Genomic DNA, 9641 nt, shown 5'->3' with positions numbered 1-9641 from the left:
TACAGCACTGTGGTATCCCAGTACCGAGCTGTACATTTATAGTCAGCGCTGTCTTGAACTTGCAAAGCATTAATTTCCAGTGAAGACGACATCGATTCCTTGTCTGTCTTTACAACAAAGCGTGCATCAAGAGGGATCCGCTTCCAGTCTGTTTCGTTCTGAAATTTTCTATTAAATTGCATCTTACTGAAAGTTTCATAAGACGCAGCTTCAAAGACACAGTTGATGGTCAAGGACTCGCATTCTTGTCTCCTAATAGCGGATGGCGTCTGCTTTACTGAGGCACTGAAAACATCTGAAAATTATACACAACTTAACATTAGCTTAACAAGTCTTCAACAATGTCCACTGCTATGGAAATTATTTCCCTAGCCTTGGCTTGATTTTGATTGATTCCAATTAATATAATATAATCACGATATACAATACCATTATTTTGTTAATTGATACCAATAATTTTAACATATAATATTGTTGTCATAATATTATTGATACCAATTCGCTGCTGAATTCCCCCACAAATAACACTGTCATCTCACTTTACAGTATATTCCCGCAGTGCATTGAAACGTCTCATCGAAGTGATGAGGGCTATATCAATGCAAGGATTATTGTTATATCGCACATTGTAATGATGACATTCAACATTGCTGTGTAATGGAAACAAACACTTACATTGTAAGACGAGGAAGCAGATGGAGATATAGAGGAGAGACATTCTCTCACCGCTGGGAGATACCGTCAGCACCGGACACCTCAGAGTGACTGTGAGTAACACAGGGCTGTTCTGTAACACTGTTGGAGACTTGGTTTATTTGTGATGAACAGCGTCACATCATGGCTGGTGTCAGCGGCTTTGAGGGGTGGGCGGGGTGTGGTTTGAGTGTGGAGGGTAAGAACATACATGAGGAAAGGGACTGACTACCTGCGCTCGAGAGCAGTGGGCAGAGAGGGCGATTTGTGGATGACTGTTCAAGACTCATTGAGGTTTAAATGGACCCTTGACTTGGAAGCTAACGGGAGGGAGTGTAACCTGACACTGTGAGTGGGACAAAGGCTGTGTGATGTAGAGACTATACTGAGAATGGGGAAGGAGACATAAAGAAACTACTTACACACCTTTGACTTGGAGTGAGTTCTATTACAGTGAGCAGCAGCAGGACGGGTAGGCCGGTCAAGGCAGCAGAGAGTTAGCGAGATCTGGGTGATGATGGGTGGGAAGGTGGATTGAGAAATTGGGGTAAAGTAGTATGGGGTGGAGTGGTTATAAAATCGGTTATAAAATCCGTGGGCATAGAGTAAGTGACAAAGCGATGATGGTCCGCAGGGGGACATGGAGGTGGAAGAGAAGGCAGTTAATATGATGATGAATATTCAGCGTAGCATGCGAAGAGGTTTATCACGACTTAACGATATGGTAATGCACTGTATTATATACACGTATTATTATTAATCCCTGACTTGGCCTGTCTGTCTCTATGTTCCTGCGTCTGTGTATCTGTTTTTCTGTCTGTGTGTCGCTCTGTCTGTCTGTCTGTCCGTCTGTGTGAGTTTCCCTCTCTCTCTCTCTCTCTCTCTCTCTCTCGATCTCTTTCTCTCTCTATCTCTCCCCCAATCTCTCTCTCTCTCTCTCTCTCTCTCTGTCTGTCTCTCTGTCTCTCGATGTCCCGCTGCCTTTCTTTGAATCGTTAGGAAACTTTTCCGGCTGCCCACAAACACACACACGCACACACACGCACACACGCACGCCTCTGTTTAGTGGTAAGAGCAACCCCGCTTGTTTTTACAACTTTGCATCGCTTTCCCGCGGAAAAATCTCTACAATATAATAATAATAATAATTGAAATATTAGTCCATCACTAAATAAGGAAAGCCGCATCTTTTAAGCGAAACGTACCAATGATGGGCCGCCTTTCGTCCACAAAACACAGCCTGCAAAGTGCTTGGTGGCGTCTCGTTGACGTAATGAGGCGCTGTATAAAATGAAAGGATTATTAATATTATTATTTTTTGTCACAAATGACATTGAGCTTCACACAGTGGTGATTTAGGGATGTGAGGAGGATCTGCTCACAAGAGGGATCAGAAGTTGGGGATTATTTTTTGACCTGAACGATGAACCAGGTGTACAAAACAGTTTGGGCCTTTGTGTGAGGGAGAGGAGATAGTTTTGAACATGTTGGGGCCGCTTTATTCTTTTAATCCTAATAATCCTTGCATTGCATATGGATCCTTATCACGACGCAAAGGGATTCGCAAAACACACTGATGAGTTGATTGATTTTATGTTTCCTTGGAAAAATAAATCATCCAATTTTGCACAGCAGTGTCCAAAAAACAATCGCAGATTGAGCGACCGAATTTATGTTTTACTCATGTGTATATTTACTTGCTTAAAAAAACAATGTATGCGTTTTCTTTTTTAAATAAACATAGTTTTAATTATCTACCAATCGAGAAACAAGTAGGTTCCCACTTATTTGTAGTTAAACAGCAAGACGTGTAAAGAAAGGTTAATTGCCTAACATTTTTTTCAACCAGTGAATCGAACCCAGTTCCTCTCGCATATGAAACTATTGCCCTAACAATTAAGCTAAAATACTCCACATTATTTGCACTGCTAAGCGCTAATGAGGTGTCCTCCTGATGTGAAAGCTGCTGTAAAACAGTCAGTTTTATTGTATTATTATGTGGCGACATCTATTGGCATTTCAGGAGAATGTCAGTTCCGTGTGTTCGGAGGAGTTGAAGTATCAAACCTATAATCTTGGTTAGGATAACCGGGTGTGCAATGTGGACAGTGCACCATTAATACGAATATTCCGATCAGATCGAAGGTCTCCACTTCAACAGCTTCTTCTTCAACCGCTCCTTAAGACATCTTTCCTCCACGAATTCACCCACCATAACAGGATTTTTTAAATAGGTCAACTGTCAGACTAATATCTGTGGTCGATCAAACCCGCCCACTCCTCTTCAGTGATTTATTTAGTCTGTCAATAACAAAGTGAAATAATAAAAAATGATCATTGAATTTGAAAAAGCGACTGATCACTTTTTCCCGAAATTTCAAAGCGCTTCACAGGATACACATTAAATATCTCGTGACTGTATAGTTTGTGGGTGAAACGCGGCTGGCAATGGCACTCATCGGCGTCCCTCTCAGAGTCGAGGATTGAGTGAACAATTTAATACTATTAATTTTAAAGGGATCATAACCAATCGACAACCAAACGCGTTCTTACAGAACACAATTCAAACATAGGCGTGTGGAGCTGGGAAACTTGCCCAACATTTTACCCGTTTGGGAATCAAACACAAATCCCCTCACTTATGAACCGAGAGCTCTAACAATTAATCTACAGGACGTCAATGGGCTGAAATCGTCTTGAAAAGAGGTTTTCGTTTAAAGATAAAATAATGAAAGCAGAGTTGTTTGGGGTAACATTGTGCCTCAACGTTAGTTGGGTTTGTGTGCAGGGAAGTCATTGCCTTGCAGCACTGTGCATCTGACCTTAAGACACAATAGTACGCGGCAGAGTCAGCAACAATGACATTGGGAATGATTAATATGGTTTGTTCGCCATTCTTGTCCAGATGTGAAGTGAAACGCCCTTTGGCGTTATCTGCAGTATAGTTAACTCCATCAGTATCCCTGTAGAGAATGTATTCGGGAGCGATGTCTGGGTTGATGCCTGTACCAGTACAGAGCAACATAGCTCGAGCTAGAAGTATATGAACTGGTCAAACTCACCGTGTCTCCCTCTTGTTTGCTAAGCCACGCCATCTGCTGTCTGATTGAATAACCCAGCACCACATCTGCAACGGGTGAAAAGCATCAACATCAAACATGGCGCTATTACAGTCCTGTACCTCAGTTGTCAGTGCACTCGCCTCCGAAGTGTTAGAATGCGGGTTCGATTCTCTGGCAGGACATGGAGCAACTTCAGCAAGTTTTCTATCTAGACATACGCCTCTGTTTACCGAGCAGTAAGTGGGAACCCAGTTGTCAGTCGATTGGTGGATGACTTTTCAGGGATAATAATTCCTAAATAAAGTTCCCTCAATCCACGACAGTTCGTTGGAAGATGCTGTGCGTATTTGTTGTCATTTTTCGCCCAAAAAAGACACAATCACTATGCTATTCAGTATATGGTTTTAAGTGGTTCGAGACATCTCGAAGAGGCGAAAAGGCGCTGTATCAAATACAAGGACTATTATTATTATTATCTTTCCGTTACTAATAATTTAATCCCTAACCCCACGTCCGGAGACAAAACGAAGAATGTTAAACATCTTAAACCGTCCTCCAAATGAGACAGTCTCTACATAAATGTTTATCGGTATTGCATGGCACACAGCCACAGCTGGCATAAAGCTCAACAGGAGAAGGAAATCCATGAACAGTCGCATTGCTGCCATTCAGCAATAAGCCATTCCAAGCAGAGTTTGATGATGGAACGGAGTTGTCGACGGTGACGGGTTTCAACATCACATCCGTAACCCCGCAGCAGTGTTTCCTTGACAAGTTCACTTGACCTTGTTGTCAGCATTATAACTATGGGCGTTGGGCTACACTCAATTGCCTGTTCAGTGGCTTCAACTCCACCAACTTGATGACAAAATTGATGTGAATAAAGCTTTGGTGAGAAAGAATCATAATAGTTCTTGCATTATTTAGAGCTTCATTAAGACAACAATTACAACAACAAATTGCATTACGCAGCGACTTTCACAAACCGCTTTACAGTGAAGGCTTTCCGCTGGATCTGCAGTTTAGGATGAAACAGGGGAAGAGGGATGATCACTTAAGACACGGTTGATAAAGGTGGTCTTGAAATGGATGCGAGCGAACAAGACATTTTATTAGATGTTATAGATCCTCTTCTACCTTTAAAAGCGACCAAGTTCTCTACCGCCCATCCTCAGCGACTGCCACAAACACTATGCACCCGGACACTGACTTCGTTCTGTCAGGATATCGCTGTTGTTTCGAGTCGCTCCGTGGGATCTTTATTATCCAACTGAACATTCAACTATTCAGTAATCAACATTAGTTTGAAGGGATTATTACCTCTTGGAAAAGCGACCCGTTGATCGATTTACAATCGGGTCCTTACTCACTCTTCTGTAAACAAAAGCCCGTGTGAGGAGCGATGAAACTTGCCAAAGGCTTCACTGTGCTCGGGATCGAAACTGGGTCCTCCAGTTTGAGAGTCGAGAATTATTTCCACTCCGCCACAGGGTTCCGTTTAAGTAATAAAACAAAAGAAACATGATTTCTTTTATTACATTGACAGATCAAAGTCGATCAATAGCAACTGGACGTGCAATATATAACTCAAGCATCCCTTGTGTTCTGAATTTATTGTAACATATGATGTTGTGAACCTTTAGCTGACAAGTTGGTGTGAGGTTAATGCGGTTTGCTCTGATTATGGTTACAGACGGATCATCCCTATGTACAAAGTGAAGGCAGTTTTTGTACGAGACTTGCAGTGCTGTCTATCACTGTGGTGAGACTAAAGGCACAGTAATACACAGCGCTGTCAGACACCACCAGCTCTGAGATGGATAAACTGGTGGATGAATTGGATGTCTGTAGCTGAGCAGAGAAACGATTTCCAAACCCTGTTCCTTTTCCTTGATTATCTCCAGAATATCTCCAAATTATAAACTCCGGCTGTTTGTCTGGGTAATGTCGGTAACAATAGAGATAGTAATAGCTTTCAGTCGTGGAATAAGTACATTGCAAAATCTCAATTTCTCCTTCTTTCTTAACCATCGTGGCAGCTTTTTGACTGACGGAATCACCATCACAGAGGTCTGCAATAAAGATGGAAGAGCACAAAATTATATTATTCATTCGTTGCCTCAATTACATTTTGAGCGCATTTGAAAGTCCTCCCGTCGAGAAATCCGCTATGCATACGTCCTTTGTTAACCATGAATTAATAATAATCATAGTATTTTATGAAAAGCATTATCACTTTGTTGAGAGGTCTGGATGCTCTTCACGGAATTTGTTCTCGAGTTATGCTGTGTATTTTTGTGGGCGAAAAAGGACATCCAATTTAGCACAGCATTGCCTAAAATAACATTCCTGGAATACACGACCAAACAATTATTTTTAAAAACGGATCATTTTCCACGGAAGTAGATCAGACACACCATTAAAATCGTTTCAATTTAATTAATATTTAGAAGGAATATTACCTCGAGTTACGGAGCAACGGGACTGCAACTTACAGCTGGGTAAACAGAGACATGTGTGTGCTTATGGAGTAAGAAAACCAGCTTAACTATTCACCATGCCCGGGAATCGAGACCAGGTCCTATCGTTTGCGAGGCGAGAGCTCTCACCACTGAACTACAGGTTACCGTCCACAAATTGATGCTGAAGAAGTGCTGACCATCACCACCAAAACTGAATTAGCTCAACAGGGCCTCACCTGACATGAAGGTTCCCAGCACCAGACAGACAGCAAACAGCCTCATTGCTGCTCTTCAGTCTGTGTGGTTGTGTCTGTGCCATCAGTTTGCTGATAACCCGCAGTAATTGTCGGCATTGGCGGAGCCACAGTCTCACGTCACCTCATTGGTATCTCAGCCGCGTTTCAATACAGTATCCAATTGCTTTTTTACAGCGGTTTTCACCAGTCACTGGGGGAAGGGAATCCTCCCTTCAGCTCCTGGTAACAGCGATGCCCATAGCCATAACTCGTAGACTGATCATCAAAATAATATAACAATAATCGTTCCATTTGACGTAGGATATTATCACATTTTCCAGAAGACCGAAAGCGCTTCACATAATCTATTACATAGTGTAGTGACTTTGCATTTTGTGGGCGTATCAAGGCATACGATTGCGCACAGCAGTGTACCATAGATAGTCTTGGATTGAGTGACCAATTTGTTTACCCCTTATTATTCTTTTGAGGGAAATATTAATGGCGAAAAAGCAATCCGCCAGTCAGTTTCATATCTACTGCTCGCTAAACGGCGGTTTTTGCAGTAAGGAAACTTTCCCAACATTTCTCCCTGCCGGGAATCGAACACATGTCCCTCGCCAGCGAGATATGTGCTCTAACCACGGTTATTGCATGATCAGTTGAGATCATGGGATCATTGAGTTGTTTGCGTGACAGTAAGTTGAGCTGTTTATATGATGTTCTCTTAATGTCTCTGACTCGTCTCCCTTCCCACAGGAAATCGTTGCTGCGGCCTAGAGAGACAGAAGCACAAACCCACTAAACGCTGATAGTTTTTGTACGAGTCTCTGACTGGTTCCCATCGCTGTGTGGTTGGAGAGCACAGTAATACACAGCGCTGTCAGACAGCTCCAACAGGGAGATGGTTAAACTGCTGAATTTTGTCGAGGTTTGGAGCTCAATAGAGAACCGCTTTTTAGCAAAGTCTGCTTTATATGTATCACCACCAGAACCCTTTTGAAGCACATAATGTGGTTGTATTTCTTCTTGTTCTCGGTACCAGTTTAAATAGTAGTTGCCCAGAGACGTATCATAATGGCATTCCATGGTCACACTTCCTCCTTCTTTCCCAATCAATGAAGCCACCTTCTGTGTCACAGAGTCTCCCTGGGTCAGGCCTGAAAGACAAGAGCGTGGAGTCCTGTAGCTCAGTGGTGAGATCGCTCGCCTCGTAAGAGATAGGACACGGGTTCGATTCCCGGAGAGGTTAGACAATTAGCTGATCACCATCCGGTGATAATATTCTCTTCAAAAAAATAAAAGACTATTAAGATATGATCTGTGAATCGTTGATTATTTGGGGGACACTACTGTGTGAAATTGGCTACCGAGTCTTTCCCACGAAATACACAGTCATTGTACTTTACAGTATATTCTGTGAAGCGCCGTTAGACTTCTCGAAAACATGTTGAAACACTACATAAAACACCATTACAAATATAATTGTGATTAATAATATGAGAAGGAAAGAGAAAAAGATTCAGTTGAAAGATTTTAAAATTTGATTGAACGATTTACGTTTGTTACCCTAAATTACCTAATAACATGGCAGCGAGGGCCAGATACACACCAGCTCTCTCCATCCCCATTACTCACTCCACCGCTGAGCTCTTGTGTGGATAGGATATTTGTGTTGATCGGAGGTGTACGGCTTTTTGTCAGGTGATACTTGTTTGCAACCACCTCACTTCCTAATCAAGTGACATGAGCATTCTCTGCTCAACGTTGGAGGGAAGATAAAGTTTCACAGTTTATTTTCTGGGGGGAGCCAATTCGATTTGGTGACCTACTTGGCACTGAAATGAAGACCAGATTTGTTGGTTTCCACGATATCACAGAGGCGGGCTTGGGAATAACAATATAGGAACTCTAAGGTGAAGGTGATGATCTTGAATTGGATCTGAGGCGATTGAATGGGAGCCAGTAGGTTGGGATAGGTTCAGATGAAAAATTTTCGTAATCGTGTGTGAAAATAACAGAACGTACAGATTTTTGGATAGTCTGCAATTTGCGAATGGACGGGGCAGGTTATAGAGTGAGCAGACAGTTGGTGTAATCTTGCCTCGACATGATCAACGCAAGAATTTAGATGGAGAATCATTGAATAGTGCAGCCAAGCCTGAATGAATAAATGATTGCTTTCCATCATCAAGTCTGAGGTGACAAACTCTCTCAGTTAGTTGAACAGTCACTTATCTGTCAGAACATTTTCGGTTCAGAATCCAAGTCGACAATTTGCCATCTCTCATTTTATGAACACATGTTGGGAAATTAATATGCGCAAATTGCCTATTGTATGATTTATTTTACAGCAGCTGACAGCATCCTCGTTTCTCCCACCTCAAACATGAAATGCACTGTATTAGAGATATGGAGTATTATTATTGCTGCAAATTTCGGTATAAAATTGAGACGAAAGTCAATGAATGCATACCTACTGTAGTTACTCAATTCCTAAATTAAATTAAACAATGTCAGTTTAAATTTTCTACCCAAACTAACCAAGACAAACAACAATATTGTCCTTAACAAAGTCTCGCCGGTTGATTATCGCAGTGATGTCCACTTAAGGGCGGCTGCTTATTTGAGAGAGCGACAATAAAATTGAAAAGCTCAAACAGAGATTGATTCTTGAGCAAACTAAACCTTGTGTTAATGCTTTAGGGCAACATTTGTACATTTAAGCTGAAGCAGCAATAGTTTGTGTCAGAGAACCAACACCAACTGTAACAGGAAGCACCTGTTATTGTTGCCAAGGAGGTTAGTTCCAGATAGGAAACTGTCAAGTTTTGTAAGTACAGCTCATGTTATATGCGTGTACAGTGCGCTATCTGCTGATGGATTGTGGCTACAGCAAGTGTACAATTGGAGACATTTGACAGCAAACTGTTAAATAATATAATTAGTTGTTATTTATATTTTCCTACTGATTAAAAAAAACAGAGGCTAACAAGTGCATAGGCAGGTCCGCCCAGAAAGTAAGAGATTTGAAGTTATTTCTGTGCCAATAATCTGATCATATTTCAAAATAATCCTCGCATTTGATATAGTGACGAATCGCATCTTCGAGACGCGCTTCAGATAATGTACTGTAATCGAATTATCTGCATATTGTGTGGGCAGCAGCCACTTGCACACATCAGTGT

Source organism: Callorhinchus milii, unplaced genomic scaffold, assembly GCF_018977255.1.
Source record: "Callorhinchus milii isolate IMCB2004 unplaced genomic scaffold, IMCB_Cmil_1.0 Scaffold99, whole genome shotgun sequence".
Classification (NCBI taxonomy): domain Eukaryota; kingdom Metazoa; phylum Chordata; class Chondrichthyes; order Chimaeriformes; family Callorhinchidae; genus Callorhinchus; species Callorhinchus milii.
Note: the sequence above shows the minus strand (reverse complement) of the source record.